The sequence below is a fragment of the Mauremys mutica genome, chromosome 12, assembly GCF_020497125.1.
Source record: "Mauremys mutica isolate MM-2020 ecotype Southern chromosome 12, ASM2049712v1, whole genome shotgun sequence".
NCBI classification, from domain to species: Eukaryota; Metazoa; Chordata; order Testudines; family Geoemydidae; genus Mauremys; species Mauremys mutica.
In genome coordinates this window covers 61,962,697-61,978,705 of record NC_059083.1, presented here as the reverse complement: position 1 = coordinate 61,978,705, position 16,009 = coordinate 61,962,697, and the positions used below count along the sequence as shown (strand labels likewise).

General features: G+C 43.6%; 1 long non-coding RNA gene across 3 annotated transcripts in view; it reads right to left on the bottom strand.

Annotated features, from left to right (window-relative positions):
- LOC123346194 overlaps positions 1-16,009 on the bottom strand; it is a 152,676-nt gene that overhangs the window by 87,843 nt on the left and 48,824 nt on the right. For 2 of the 3 annotated variants that reach the window (XR_006572939.1, XR_006572940.1), the window contains one exon: positions 5,188-5,252. This is a non-coding gene — a long non-coding RNA (uncharacterized LOC123346194). Of the gene's footprint in view, positions 1-5,187; positions 5,253-10,959; positions 11,054-16,009 lie in introns of those variants that run through there. The other variant, XR_006572938.1, reaches the window with a different exon arrangement.

Genomic DNA, 16,009 nt, shown 5'->3' with positions numbered 1-16,009 from the left:
TCCTCCCCTAAGAGATGTTTCTGTTGGAACCTGTGTGCTTCTCCATACCTGGTGGCTTTCCCCCAGCCTTTACTTTAAAAAATCATCTATCATCTTTTTAATTTTACATACCAGCAATCTGGTTCCATGTTGGTTTAGGTAGAGCCCATCCTTCCTGTATGGGTTCCTCCTTTCCCAGAAACTTCACCAGTTCCTAATAAACTCAAATCCCTCCTCCAAACACCATCATCTCATCCATGCATTGGGACCCTGCAGTTGTACCTGTCTAACTGGCCCTGTGTGTGGAACTGGAAGCATTTCAGAGAATGCTACCATGGAGGTCCTAGGCTTTAATCTCTTACCTAGCAGCCTACATCTGGTTTCCAGGATCTCATTCCTACCTTTCCCTATGTCACTGGAACCTACCATGTCCCAAGACCTCTGACTCCTCTACAGCACTGCACATAAGTTTATCTGATGATGAAGCTGTTATTGGCTTAACTAAGAGAGGTGAGTTGCTCAGGTAGTAGAGACTCATGCTTTAGGATCCAAAGGTCTTAAATTCAGTCCCTGCTGCAACAACCCATCCAGGTGTAAGCCTGGAACAGGTTACTTCTCTGGCTCAGCTGTGCTCTGCTTAAAAATTGATAGCACATTATGGCTTCACGTGAGATGCTGAGCATCCGTAGTTCCTATTTAATTCAGTGAATTGGAACAGTGCAGGATTCTAAACCAGAGAATGATTCTAGTCCCATTGAAGCCACTGGAGTTTTGCCAGTAACTTCAGTGGGTGAAAGAATTGGGTCCTTAGTGTAATTGTTCCAGGCACTATGTGATTAATGTAACACCGCCAATGCAATCATATGAAGAAAAATACACATCGTCCCTTGCGGGGGGAACTGCAAAATCTATAGAAGAAAATCCCTTTGCCTCACTCAGCTTCACCAGCCTGCTCACTCGGTGAAAAGGCCCAATTTAACGGAAACACGGAGTCTGTTTCCAACAGATATTATTCCATGAAAGATCAATACGCTGGAATTAGCTGTCAAGACAAGTTGCTGAGTTCCTCTGTGCCCTATTGCCCAGTGAGCTAGGACTCTACACAAAATAACTAAGGGAAGGAACTCTTGCCTGATTAGATGTGGCAAGTTTATAGGACATGGGAATTTATTACTGAGCCCAACTTAAGGGAGAAAACCCCCTCTTCCCTTTGTGAATTAGATACAGAGTTTTGAGTGTAACCCAGGGTTGTTAACTCTTAATAAATTCCATTTGCAGCTTGCGTGAGGGACAGGTTTATCTGCAGAGCACTATTTTGTTGCTTTTTGATGAACCCTAAACAGCTTGGATATGAAACTTTCCTCCCTTTTTATCCCCCTTTATATTAAGTTATTGATGTGTATTAAACTTGCTATCATCTAGAAGCCGTGGGGCCCGTGCGGTGTTTTTCTCATGGAAAATGGCTTTTTCTTAAAGAAGGAATCTGACAGCCATGCAGGATGAATGCTGCGCATTGCCTAACAATAGCCATGGAGCTTTCCCTCACCCGCACCTCGGTGCTTTGACAGCGTCAAGAGGCCTCAGTAAGCCTCCTGAAGTGAGATATTGGGGAAATGTAAGAGATGACGACTTGTAAGAAAAAGTCTGAGAAAGGGTGGTCCAGTGGTTAAAGCAAGAAGCTGGGCATTAAGAGACTCAGTTCCTTCCTCTGCCGCAGACCCACTGTGAGACCTAGGGCAAGTCACATTCTGTACTATGGGGTTAATACCCCTGCCCTGCCTCCAGGGCTGTTGTGAGGAGAAATAAATGTTAACAAGAAGTGATAGGTTCCATTCCTGCAATAAGGAGTGGAGGAGGGACGTAAACGTACCTAAGAGGGAGATGGGGAACTGCATGGATCAGTAAAGTCTTTCACTTCTTGGTCACTGGCTCCAATCCAGGGCAGGTCGGTCTGTCACTGAATATCCATCCACCTGAAGGCTATTTAATGCCCTCGATGGGATTTTTCTGCCTCCGGCTCAGGTCTTTATGTAGTGCATAGAGAGGTGGTACATCAATGGACTGCACTGAAATGAACTAGTGGGACACCGTCTCCTTCCTAGTGGACAGACACCCACATCATAAAAACCACCATCACAGTTGGGACAAATTGGCTCTGTCTTTGGAAGTCTCAACAGCGAGGATTGTACGGGCCACGGAGACTGAGCTGTCTGCTCACCTCAGAACAGAACTGGGGCACTTTAGCAGGGAATTGCTTGCATGGGTGTGATCTGTTCTGTGGGTCCAGGACTGTCAATACAGCACTGTTGACATGTCCCACATGTATTTCCTGCTATAGAAAAGAGCTGTGTGTCTGCTTGGAGGAAAGAAAACAAAATCCTGGGTCCCTTCCCACGCAGGCAGGGGGAGGTAAACTGGTACAAGGTGGGGGGCCATTACTCCCCTCCACACTGACTATGTGGTTGGGAGAGCAGTCCCCACTGAGACACTACAGGAATCAGTGGGAGCTGGCAGTTCTATTTCATTATTGCCATGATGATGAGGTATTTGTATTATAATACAAAGGACAGGTTGACCTCAAAAGATTATAAACTTGTGTTATAACACAAGACCCAACAACTGGATGAAAAACTGTGTATGTGTAATGGATGCACGGAGAGAGTGAGAACAGGGTAACGGTACAGCTGGTCAAAAGTTTGTCATCAAAACTTAATTTTGACAAAACTAGCTTTCAAAATACAATACATATTTTCCCAAACAAAATTCCATTTTCATCCAAAACATTCAGTTATCAAAAGCTGGGGAGGGGGGGAATCAACTTGGGATTTTTTGATAAAGAGTTTAATGAAAACTTCAATTTTGTCAAAACTTTTTTGGGGGAGGGGGAGGCGGGAGGAGGGGAGAGTGGAAATCATTTCCTGACCCACTCTAGGAACAGCAATACAATCATGCTTTTGCATAGCTGTGAACACAAACAAGCTGTGCACCCGAGCCAGCTTGCTACATGGCCCAAATGCCCCAGGCAATTTTTGACTATAGCAGCCAACGTCTCCAAATGCTCAGAGCCTTGTTCAGCAAAACTTACCAGCAGAGCTGGTTGAGAATTTTCAGCCAAAATGACAGAAACGTTTTTTAAAAAAATCATTTCAGGTCAAACAAAATGTTTTGTTCCACCCAAAACTAAATATTTCATTTCCATTGAGCTTTTTTCCTTGGAATTTTTAAAAACAAAATTAAAGATAATCTCAAAATGAAAATTCATTTCAAATCAAACAGTTGATTAATTTAAAGCCTGTTGAAATGAAACACAGGGACTTCCAGAATTTGTGTAGGTTTTTTGTTGACCCAAATAATTCACAGAAATCAACATATTTAAAAAATGCTGCTGTCAAACAATCTGCATTTTTTTTTTTTGCTGAAAAATAGTTCCCATTGAAAAAATTTTGCCTAGCTCTCATTACTACCCTAATTTTCATGCAGGAATATTTCCCCAGCAAAAATAGCTACTTTTGCACATTGCTCAGGAATGGAGCCACCACTCTGTTTAGCAGAGAGCTCTTTGCATAGTGAAAAATAACCATATGGGCCATGTCATTTAAATAAGTAACTGCCTCACAATCCTTCACCCCATTAATAAACCATCTCAGTGACACGCTTCTGATTGGCAATGAGGTCAGCCCAACCTTTCATTCAAATTACTCTCTGGAATTCGGCCACACAGCCTGTTTTATTTTATATCTCTCACCACAGAGATGCTGTCATCGCAATGCCATCTTAGGAATACATCAGAAAATACCAGTTGCCATATGCCATGTAATATTTCAGAGCAGATGAAAGAATCCAACTTGGCACAGCATTTCCTCGGCTGATCAAATTGTCCCCATCTGTCTGCCCCTTGTGATGATAATGAAGAAGCCAGTGGAAAAATCTACTGTGTGTTCTCTTTCTCTGTTTCCATTTTTAAGACTATTGGATTGCACTGTAGGCAAATGGTATAAACACCCCGTCCAATCAGAAAACTGCCGCCTCATTTTCAGACACGCTTTACCCACATCTGAAGTCAGTGTCTTTGCACTCAGCCCTTATTTTTCAAGGCATCTCCCTCAAGGTAAAATTACCCTCTAAGTTAATGAATAAGATACCTCTTGGGGAAGGGAGGGAGTTTACGACGCTAACTGCCAAAAGTAGGCCGCAAGAGACAACTCCAGGGGCCTGCACTCACATTAGCAGACAGTGCACTAGGGTGGAGACAGATGTAAGGAAGGCTCAGAGGAAGTGCCACGGTGCAGGCTACTTCAGCCAAGTAGCTGCAGCCTATACTATAGCCCAAATATTTTCCTGCCACCAGGGCTGAGAGAGATCACAACCGCTCCATAAAGGAGGGGAAACTAATTTAAGTCTGAATCCTCAGTTTGGAATGAAAGATATTGTAGGGTGTGTAGATAAGGGAGGTTGTGAGTACTTAAGAAGGGTTGAAAGCAAAAGTAATAAACCTCACAGGCATCCTAGCAATAAATATTTGGACACTTTCAAGGTAAGTCAGTCTTAATTGAGCTTATGTTTAGTTTTCTACAAGGCAAAGTAATAAGGTTTCTGATAAACAGAAACCACTCTATCTGGAGAGTATGTTAACACCAGCTACTGAGCTTTCCCAGGCTTTGCACAGATGCATGCAGGATATGATGAGTGCTTTGAGAAATTCACCATTTCTCTCCACCCCCCCACCCACCCCCGTCTCTGGCCACCTTTGGGAGAAATTGCCTTTGTTTCCCATTTTGCAATTTCACCTCCAAGAACATTTATGTTTTCCCCACAGCAAAGCCATATAAAAACGCAACTTTTTCACCTTCTCAACTGGAAGCCCCTTTTTGCTCTAAAATGGTCCCCTTTCACTTGAAAAGTGTCCCATTTTTGCTCCAGAGAAGCACCAAGTTCTCTGTAAAAATATTGTCTACCCAGTTAACCTTTTGCAAAAACTGGCCCAGTTGACGAGTCTTAGCAAGACGAGGGGGAAATGTAGTTTTTTGCTTTTTATCTTCAATATTTCATATGCCCCTATGTAGACATGCACAGACAGACAGACAGGATTTCCTTTTCAAGCAACTTTGCCATGTCTGAGGCTGTAACCTTTCACTGACCTCTCATTCCAAAGATTAGCATGATATTAACATCAGAAAAGCAGATCAAAGCTGAAATGACACCAGTTACCTGTTCCGGTTTGTGTTCCTTTATGACTCTTGGGACCATACACCTGATCAACTCCACCATCTCCCCTGGGGACACATCAAGCAATAATGTTTCATTATTTCCTGCCATGAAACAAACTTCGTTCTTAAAAATCAACCAAATAAATTGCTATCTCTTTAAGCTCCCACTATGAACTGGGGAAATGAGAAGACATAAAGCAGTGGAAATGATGATAACATAATCACAGGTCTCTTTAATAGGTTGAATTTCCTCTTAAGTAACTGCTTTGCATATCTGCCAAGCAATAAAGTTCACAACATTTTTTTTTAATACACAGCCAGTGAATCAGGAAACCAAATACTATAAACTACTTTGAATTCAAATTCTGCATGAATCAAAATGCCATTGAGAAATCCATTGTAAATGTTAGGGGTAGGGTTTTGCTATCAGTCACCTTGGCAGAAATCTGGAGTAGTTCTACTGAAGTCAAAGGAGTTAATGAGGATTTGCAGTGAGAGAACTGTGAGGAAACTCAAAGGAGGAAGAGACTTTGAAGTAGAGTAAACTGACTTGGTCAGATTCTTGCCTCAGTTACACTTGATAGAAGTCTAGAGAAATTCCATTGCCTTCAGTGGAATTACTCCAGATTTATGGAGGTGTGATGAGATCAGAATCAGACCCACTGAGTATAAAGGGTGATGGGCTCTCAATTACCCCAGCATAGCTCCTCATCAAGCCCAGCTCAATAATGATAAAACGTTGTTACCATCTGATGGCAGGTCAATGGGAGCTGTTGGCATTGAACCTCAAGGAGGGGCCTAACTTTTCTGAAAACCTTCACCTATGTGACTTCCCCATTGTCACTCAGGGAGTCTGATCACAACGTATGGAATTGAAATTGGGCTTTCAGCCTCCTAGCCCACTGCTTTAACCATAAGATCATCCTTCTTCCCAGACCTCAAAAGTCAGGCCACTTAGTTAAGAGCCTAAATAAGGAATTGAGCACCCGCTTTTGAAGATTTTGGCCATAGATACAAACCCATAGAGATAAATAGAGCTGCATTAAGCTCATTTCACTGTGCAGTAAATTTTAGCTCGCTTGTGGCTAGTTTCTCAACCCATTTGCTTTAATCTAAACCACAGGAATTTTCATCTCCAATTTTATGAGCTCTTCTCACAGCGATGCGTTGGGGTTGGACGGCAGGTCCGTATGTTATCATTATAATAAGTACAATCAGAGTCTAGGGATTATTAATCACCTGGTCATATGACCCATTTAAACAAATTCTTATTAACCACAAGACATATGTTTTGTTCCTGAACTCCAGAGATAAAGCCCAAAAGCAGATGGGAGGATTGCACTTGCAAATCAAATTTGATTGGGCTTTTAAAAATAAATTAAATCTGGCGCGCAGCACATCCTTTAAGCAAGCTTTTAAGTAACTTTTGGAACATACCTGCCAGTAGCCACAGGTGTTGCTGCTGGGTGTGTTTTCCTGCTGCTTCTACAGATTTTGTTGTTTAAAAATAACATAGCCAGATCCTCAGCAGGTGTAAACTGGCATAGCTCCAGGGAAATCAATGGAGCTATGCTGATTTCACCAGCCAAGGATTTCACCTGCCTATAGCCCCAGAGCCTCCTGTGCGAGTTCAGTATTTAAACACCTTTAAGGATCTGAGGCTAAATCCTTTCATCCAAGGATCTCAAAGAGTTCTATTGGGACTGATGGCTGTGGACCAAGTTCTGATACATTACCAGCTCCGAGTAGTACCTTACTCCACAGATAGTGCTAACAGATCTATGTGTGGCAACTCACTGTGAAAGGTACTACACAAATGCCCAGACAGTGAACTCCTTCCTCCCACTGCTGAGCAGTCACTCCATGAATAGCCCCCTTCAATGGGACTATTCTACTTTTGGGGATAACCCACTAGCCAACAGGAATAAGGGATTTGCAGGCTGGCCCAAAGTGAGTAAGGAGATCAGAATCTAGCTGGGTCTGGATGTCTGAGTTACTTCCTATATGTTCTTATCCGTGTGAAATAGGAGCTTGGACCGATATTATTTTCTAGTCACATTGGTTAATGCATCACTGGAAGGTACTCAGAGGCTGGGAGCAGTGTAAGGACCCAGTTAGAATGTTTACATGAAATTCACTACAGTGTCACTCTGGAAGATACTGCAGGGGTGGGCATAGGGGATCAAGTGGCAGGATCTAGTCTGGAACACTCATACTGGGTGAAATTCATCCCTGTGTAGGGGACCTGTTCAAGGCCGCATGTACCACATAAGCTCCTTTTTGAGAGCGTAAGTGATACATAGGCTTCTGCACAGGGGTGGATTTCAATCATTATGGGTCTGATCCCAAGACCATGGAAGTCAGTGGAATGACTCCTAGCAGTCTTTGGCTCAAACCCTAAGAGAATCTAACAGCGGCATGAACTCAGTCAAAGTGATTTGTTTAAAAATCCAAGGCAATAGTCCCAGATTTATTTATTATTTTTACAGCATTTCCCCAGATCTGCTCAGCACATCTCAGAATGAGACATTTATTTTCCACAGACCGGGCAAAGCGAAACATTTTTTTAAGAGCAGAAATATACCAGGACAATTTACAGGGCAGAAAGACTCTCCTTCACTGCAGGGGAAAATTAAAGGCAAGAAATGTAGACGAAAAAGCCATGGCAACTGTTACTAGTGTAATAGATGCAACTTTTATATCCTCTCTTCATCTATGATCTTTGCTCATTATTGCTGTTCCCATTACCTAAGTAATGGCTTTAAAAGGAGAATATGCATTATTTTAGCATTGTGGGAAGTTATTAAAATCATATATTAAATTTGATTTGGGCAGGTTTAAATATAATTGATTTGATCCCTATTTAACCATAGTAACTTCTACACATTCAGAGTTAGCCTGGAGTAATGACCGGTTTAATCATGGGTAGTTACTTGAATTGATTTGCTCCATACACCTGAATGTGTTTAAGGTACATGTGTGTTCTTAAACTACAACAGGAGATGATGTTTATGGCAATGGGGATTTTTACTTTTCCCTCCTCCCTCAAGTTGTGGCTAGCATGGAGGTATTTGATTGATGACTTCTGACTTACCCTGAATTTATAAAGAGAGTTATTTTTAATATTTCGGCAAGGAGGTGTCTTTTCAATGTGATGGCCTCTCAGTGGATTATTCTGAAGAGAGGGCCTGACTGTCATTTACACTAAGGCCTCTTTGCTCCATTCTGGCAGTGTAAAAGGGGCTTTATAGTTGGTGTATATTATAGTCACACCCACTTTAAGGCTTCCTTTACACTGCCAGAATGGCATAAAGGAGCCTTAAGGTAAGCGAGAACCAGGCCCTGAGCAATCAATAGGTTAGTCAAAAAAATTCAATCAAAATTGCTTTTTGACAGAAAACTGGGGTTTTGGCAAGAAAAATCTTTCAGTGGAAAATGTATTTCTCTGAAAAACCGAACACATGAAAACTGGAATATTTTGATTCAAAATAGTGCTGCGGTGCCTATGGGAGTTGTGGATTGGGGCTTCATACTTCTATTATCCTCTATAGGCCAGGCTTTCTGGCCAGACTACTTCTCCCATGATGCACCACAGCTAGCGGCTCCCATGATGCTCCCTTTCCCATCACCAGGTGATGGTTTTGGTCAAGATATTGTGGGTTTTGATATTTTGCCAGAAAAAAATAAACATTTTCCATAAGTGTTTTTGACCAAATTTTTTTTTTCAAAATATTCAGTGGAAAAAAGCTATTTTCCAACTAGCTATACTCAGTGGCAAGGCATCTACATACAGAAACCCCATCACTTCCATAACTGAAGCTAGTAATAATACTTAATTCATATATAGTGTTTTTTATCAGTAGGTCTCAAAGAGCTTTATGCTGGAGGGCAGTATCATTATCTCCATTTTACAGATGAGGAAACTGAGGCACAGGGCAGTAAAGTGACTTGCCCAAAGTGTCACATATCTGGTCAAACTCCTCCCTGCTGTATACTCACTAGGGGAGCCAACCACTGAATCCCATGTGCCTTTAATTTGCCAGGGGCTGTGCAGAGATTAGGCACCAACATGGTATGAAACTGGCAGTGGCCACCAAAGTTTTGGGGGGTTTTTGTAACTACCTTGGCGTTCCCAGTTCCTGCAGCCCTCTCAGGGAGGTGCCCACTGGCACTGGGCAACAATTTCAGGGAGCTCAAGTATGGTGGCCACCAGAACTCAACAGACCCAGAACCAGGTGGTTGAAGAAAAGGGTGGGGATATCCAGGACTAGAAGCCATTGCAGCCTGGGGCCAGTGAGAGAGGCTCCTGGATGGGTGATGGAGCTAATGTCTGACTAGAACTGCTCCACCCAGAGCAGGAGGGGAGGGAGAATGAGAAAGAAACCTAGAGCCAGTGTGACCCTGAGCTGGGGAGAGAGAGGGCCCAGTTAGACGTCCCTGAGCTGGAAAAAAAGGCCTGTTCCCTCACTGGAGCAGAGTAGAGATACGGTACCAGATGCTACTCAGAGAACCCAGGGCCCTAACCCCAGTGAGAGAGGGAGCTTGGGGGAAGGGTTGTGAACGTTTTTAATTTTTAATTTTTATTAATCAGTTTCTAAATTACAAAACCAAAAGTGTCAAAAGGAGGACACCTAAGTGTTCTCACTATACAAGAAGGACAGAGGACAAATACACCAAAAGAGGGATAAATGGCCACTCTACATATCCCTGCTTTTAGTTTAGGGTGATCAGGTGTCTGGTTTTCTACTGGAACAACCAGTCAAAAAGGGGCCCTGGTAGCTCCGGTCAGCACCTCCAACTGGGCTGTTAAAAGTCTGGTTGATGGTGCTGCGGCGCTCAGGCAGGTTAGTCCCTACCTGTCCTAGCTCCGTGCCAGATGTGACCAGCAGGTCGAGCTCCTAGGTGAGGGACCCACAGGACTTTGCATGCTGCCCCCACCCTGAGCACCAGTTCCGCACTCTCATAGGCCAGGAACCACAGCCAATGGGAGCTGCGGGGGCAGTGCCCATGGGCAAGAGCAGCATGCAGAGCCACCTGCCGCACCTCCACCTAGGAGCCAGACCTGCTGGCTACTTCCAGGGCACAGCACAGAGTCAGGACAGGTAGGAAGCCCGTCTTAGCCCCGCTGCACCACTGACTGGGAGCCACCCGAGATAAGCCTGCGACCCAACCCTCTGCCCAGCATCCTGAGCCCCCCCAAACCTGGATCTCCCTCCTGCACACCAAATCCCTCATCCCCAGCCCCACCCTGGAGCCCACACACCCAGTTAGAGCCCTCACAGCCCAACCCCCTGCCCCAGCCCAGTGAAAGTGAGTGAGGGTGGAGGAGAGTGAGCTACCAAAGGAGGGGGAATGTTGTGAGTGGGCAGGGCCTCTAGAAGGGGGCAGGGTTAGGGTGTTCAGTTTTGTGCAATTAGAAAGTTGGCAACCCTATTTTGGTCCTCTAGGCAGGCATTCCCAGTGCAGACTTTATCTCTGACACACCTCTTGGCAGCCCCAATCCGATTGCATAGGCCTGGAAACAGGTGCTGTTTCCTCCAAGCCTCCTCAGGAGGTCTTGCTTGTTCCCCAGAGTCCCACCAAAGATGTGAGCCTTCTGGTGTCTGGATTTCCTCTTCAGGGCACACAGCAGTAAATGCCAGCAGACACTCACAAGCAGACTTTGCACCGGGATTCTAAAACACCACTGCACTTTACTTCAGAGATAAAGCCCAGGAGAGCCATTTAGCAAACACCACACACCCTAAACACAGTGCCCCTCACTCTGGCTCACCCTTCTCTTGGGAGTCCAGCTGTGTGTGGCCCTAGGACCAAGTTCCTGCAGCAGCTCAGCTCAAGCTGGCGAAAATAGCCAAAGACCCATAGCACAGCAGTTCCTGCCCTTTTATAACCTTGCAATCTCCTTCTGTCATGTGACCTCCTGATCAGTCACCTCAGGTGATCACAGACAGACGCCTAGCTGGTGATTTTGTTGCCAGGCAACCTCTCCCCTGACAAACTAGTTCTCCTATTCACCCATGAAAGCTCATGCTCCCAAACGTCTGTTAGTCTATAAGGTGCCACAAGACTCTTTGCTGCTTTTATAGTTCTCCTGGGTAGAAGACAGCCTTTCTCAAGGTGTTTCTTTTTGAATAGAGGACCATAAAGGTTTAATTACTCTCTATTATTAGACCTACCCCTTGGAATTTCAGTGCAACATGGAGGTAAAAGGACAACAGAGAAGGCAAACAAACCCAATATGCAAAGTTTGCAACTTGATAAAGACACATTCAGGTTCATAATCTCACATAGAATTCATAAAGTGTACAGAGACAGATTCTCTAAATAGTTACCCCAGGGGGGTTGCAGGCAGGTCAGATCAGATAGTCCCTTCTAGCTTTAAACTCTATATCTTACCCAGCAAACTATTGGTAAAGCAAGGAATAGACCCCAGGTCTCTAGAGTCCCAGCCTACTATTGTATCCATTAGGCCACATCTCCTTCTTCACAGGCACACCAGAGAGGCCAAGGCTGAATATGTTGTTTTGAGTGTCTTCTGCACAGTCCTAGATAGGGTCCTTTCAGGTAAGCACTCAGATACACTGGCAGTGTTGTGTTGGAGGGAGAAGCTTGTGTTGCTGTTACCTCTCCTGTACCTTTCTTGTAGATAAATACAGGATTTTGTTTGCCAACATAAAGTTCTCTCCAAAAATAATTAAATGGGTAGAAAATATAGTGCTTGAGTTAAAAGCTGCATAGCCCAGGTTCGCATCCCCTGCATTGTATTTAGGCTTGGCAGAATTCAATTTTTATTATTATTATTTTATTTATTTTTATTATTTTTATAACTGTGACAGATAATATCAATATCAATCAATCTTAAGAACATAAGAATGGCCATACTGTGTCAGACCAATGGTCCATCTTGCCCAGGATCCTGTCTTCCGACCGTGGGCAGTGCCAGATGCTTCAGAGGGAATGAACAGAACAGGGCAATTTATTGAGTGATCCAGCCCGTTGTCCAGTCCCAGCTTCCAGCTTCCAGCAATCAGAGATTCAGAGAAGAGCTGTCCCTAGGGTACAGCAAATTGGGGCGACCGCCATGGACCCTGCGGGGGGGTGTGTGCGAGGAGGAGGCGGGCAGGGCAGGCAAGGAGGAGTCCCCCTACCAACCTCCTCCCCCCCCAGCGCCTCCTACCCTCCTGTAGGCCCCATCGATCAGCGCCTCTCTCTCCCTGCCAGCGCCTACCGCCGATCAGCTGTTTCACCACCTCTGGAGGTGCTGGGGGTGCAGGGGAGAGGAGCGAGGACACTGCGCACTTTGGGGGGGGGTAGAACTGGGCAGGGAAGAGGCAGGGCGGGAAGAGGAGGGGTGAAGGGGTGGAGTGGGGGTAGCGCCTGGGCAGAGCTGAGGGGAGCACCCCATGGCAGATAGAAAACTCGGTGCCTATGTCCCGGGCACCACACCCCCACTTGGGACAGCCCTGGTTCAGAGACACCCATAGTATCGGGCTGTGTCCCTGATCACAGAACCATCGGGTTATAAGGGACCACAAGGGTCATCTAGTCTAACTCCATGCCAAGATGCAGGATTTGTTGTGTCTAAACCATCCAAGACAGATGACTACACAGCCTCCTTTTGAAAACCTCCAGTGAAGGAGCTTCCACAACCTCCCTAGGCAGTCTGTTCCATTGTCCTACTCTTCTTACAGTTAGGAAGTCTTTCCTAGAATTTAAGATGCATCTGCTATTCTGTAATTTGAACCCATTGCCTCTTGTCCTGCCCTCTGTGGCAAGAGAGAACAACTTTTCTCCACCTTGTTATGGCAGCCTTTCAAGTATTAAAAGACTGCTATCAGGTCCTCCCTTAATCTCCTCTTTTCCAAACCAAACATATGCAGTTCCTTCAGTCTTTGCTCATATGGCTTGCATTCCACCTCTTTGACCATCTTTTTCACTCATCTCTGGATCCTTTCTGGTTTCTCTACATCCTTTCTATATACTGGTGAACAAAATTGGACACACTACTCCAGCTGAGGCCTAACCAGTGCCGAGTAGAGCAATATTATCACCTATGCCTCTGTTGATGCAACTTAAAATTGCATTTCCTTTTTTGCTACAACATCGCACTGTTGACTCATGTTGAGGTTGTGATCCAACACAACTCCCAGATCCTTCTCAGTAGTGCTGCTACCAAGCCAGTTATCTCCTATTCTGCGTTTGTACATTTGGGATTATGTCTTCCAATGTGCGTTAGTTTGCATTTATCTACATTGTATTGCATCTGCCATTTTATTGTGCAGTCATCCAGTTTTGTGAGATCCCTTTCTAACTCTTTGCAGTCAGCTTTAATTGTCATGAGTAATTTTGTGTCATCTGCAAACTTTGCCACCTCACTGTTCACGCCCTCCTCCAGATCATTTATAAATATATTGAGCAGTACTGGTCCCAGTACACATCCTTGGCAGACCTCACTATTTAACTCTCTCCACTATGAAAACTGACAATTTATTCCTGCCCTTTGTTTCCTATCTTTTAACCAGTTACTGATCCATGACAGGATCTTCCCTCTCATCCCAGGACTGCTTATTTTGCATAAAAGCCTTTAGTATAGGATATTGTCAAAGGCTTTCTATATTAACTGAATCCCCCTTGTCCACATGCTTGTTGACACCCTCAAGGAATTCTAATAGATTGGTGAGGCATGATTTCCCTTTACAGAAGCCATGTCGACTCTTCCCTGACATATCACGTTTATCTATCTGTCTGATAATTCTGTTCTTTACTGTAGCTTCAAACAATTTGCCTGGTACTGATGTTAGGTTTACCAGCCTGTAATTGCAAGGATTGCCTCTTGAGACATTTTTAAAAATTGGCATTACATTAGCTATCCTCCAGTCATCTGATGCAGAGGCTGATTTAAGTAATAGGTTACATACCACAGTTAGTAGTTCTGCAGTTTTATATTTGTGTTCCTTCAGAACTCTTGAGGGAATGTCATTTGTCCTGGTGACTTATTACCATTTAATTTGTTAATTTTGTCCTCTTCTATTGAGACCTCTGTAGGACAGACTTGTCACCTAAAATGAATAGCTCAGGTGTGACAATCTTCCTCACATCCTCTGCGGTGAATACCAATGCATAGAATTCATTTAGCTTTTCCGCAAGGGTATTGTCTACCTGGAGTGTTCCTTTAGCACCTTGATCATCCAGTGGCCAAATTGATTATTTGGCTGGCATCCTGCTTCTGATGTACTTAACATATTTTTGCTGGGTTTTTTTTGTTTTGTTTTGTTTATTTTTAAGATTTTTTTTTTAAATCTATTTAAGTTTTCCACAATTGCTCAAAATTATGGGAGAGGTGATCAGACAATAATTATTTAAGGTCAACAGATGTTGAAATATAAAAAGTTAAAGCTTTATAACCATCAAAACACAAATTGTCAATACCACATATCAAAATATACAGAGTCAATATCCTTACATTAAACTCGAACAAGTTCTCAAGCAGCATTTTTCTTACTTTTCCTATCTGTGAATTTTGATTGGAATTTTTTTTTGTTGGTGCATGGAGGATGAAATCCACATTTACCAATAAAAGTCTAATCCTTCCAAACCTAATTAAATTTTAGGCCTTCTTCTGAGTATGCAGTTTGGCATGAACATCCCAAAGTGCACTGAGCTTTACTTTAACAGCATCCTTCCAAATGTTCTGCCAACCTGCTGCCTTGGGAGAGGTTGAACGTGCTGCTAATAGTTGGACAGCATGCAAGCTAGCACACAAATATATCAAAAAGCCACAGCATGCTGGCAGCGATCTAGCCAGATGACAGAGTAATGCTGAATAATTTCTTCTTGTCCTAAAAAGATGCCCTAGGAGCAAGAAAAGCACAGCTGCAGAGCAATAAAAAGAAAGAAAATGGCCCCAAATTGATATTGGCATTTTGAGTTCAAGATCTAATTCATTATTGAAGTATCTATTTTAATATCATGGCAGGAATGCAATAATCACTCCTTCGTATTTCATGCCTATTTAACATCAGCCTCGGTGTAATGCCTTATGGTGAGTCTCATGTTGGTTTTTCAATAATGAGGCCTTTCCAGCCCATGTTCCAAATCAAGACTCAAAATAAAGCCAGTCCAAGCAGGAAAGAGACCGTATAAATTATTGTCAGAAGGAGCCCAAGATCAAGAACAGATGAATGTTGGTTTGTTATTTATTAAACACAAAGAAGGGCACATTACAGCCCTCAGTTACTCTGGTGTAAATCCAAATTAACTCTCCACTCGCTTGTACGCTGGTGTAATTCACCACAGAATTTGACACTGAAACAATTAACGAGCCTGATTCTCCACAGTCGCATACAGGAATTGTGTGGTATGCCTTTAAATAGTTTGTGAGCCCTGTAGCAGCCTTCACTGTCTTGTGTTTGAGAAACCACCAGAACTCTACTCGAGCAGTACTGTGTGGTAGCTACGCCACAATTTTTGCTGTCATATGTTTTAAGGTTTCAGATACCGCCCGGAAAGACATCGGCTGCCTTGTCCAAAAGTTCAGGTAATTTTTGTTTGGATTGGAAATAATTATACTTGTCATAGACTTCTCTTAAGCCAAAACCAGATCTGTTCTGACTTTGTGCAGCACAGTTGAATTCATGGTAGAATCTAGCCCCAGTTGTTTCAATACAGGGTGGGGATTTTGCAAAGTAGATCAATTTTAACCAGAGGATCAGGCAAAATCATCAAGCAGTTTTTCACTCAATCAGAAGTTGAATACAGGTCTCCAGCGGCAGATGACTAGCAAATCAGTTCACTGCACCTCATTTTGCCCCTGGTAATGTGAT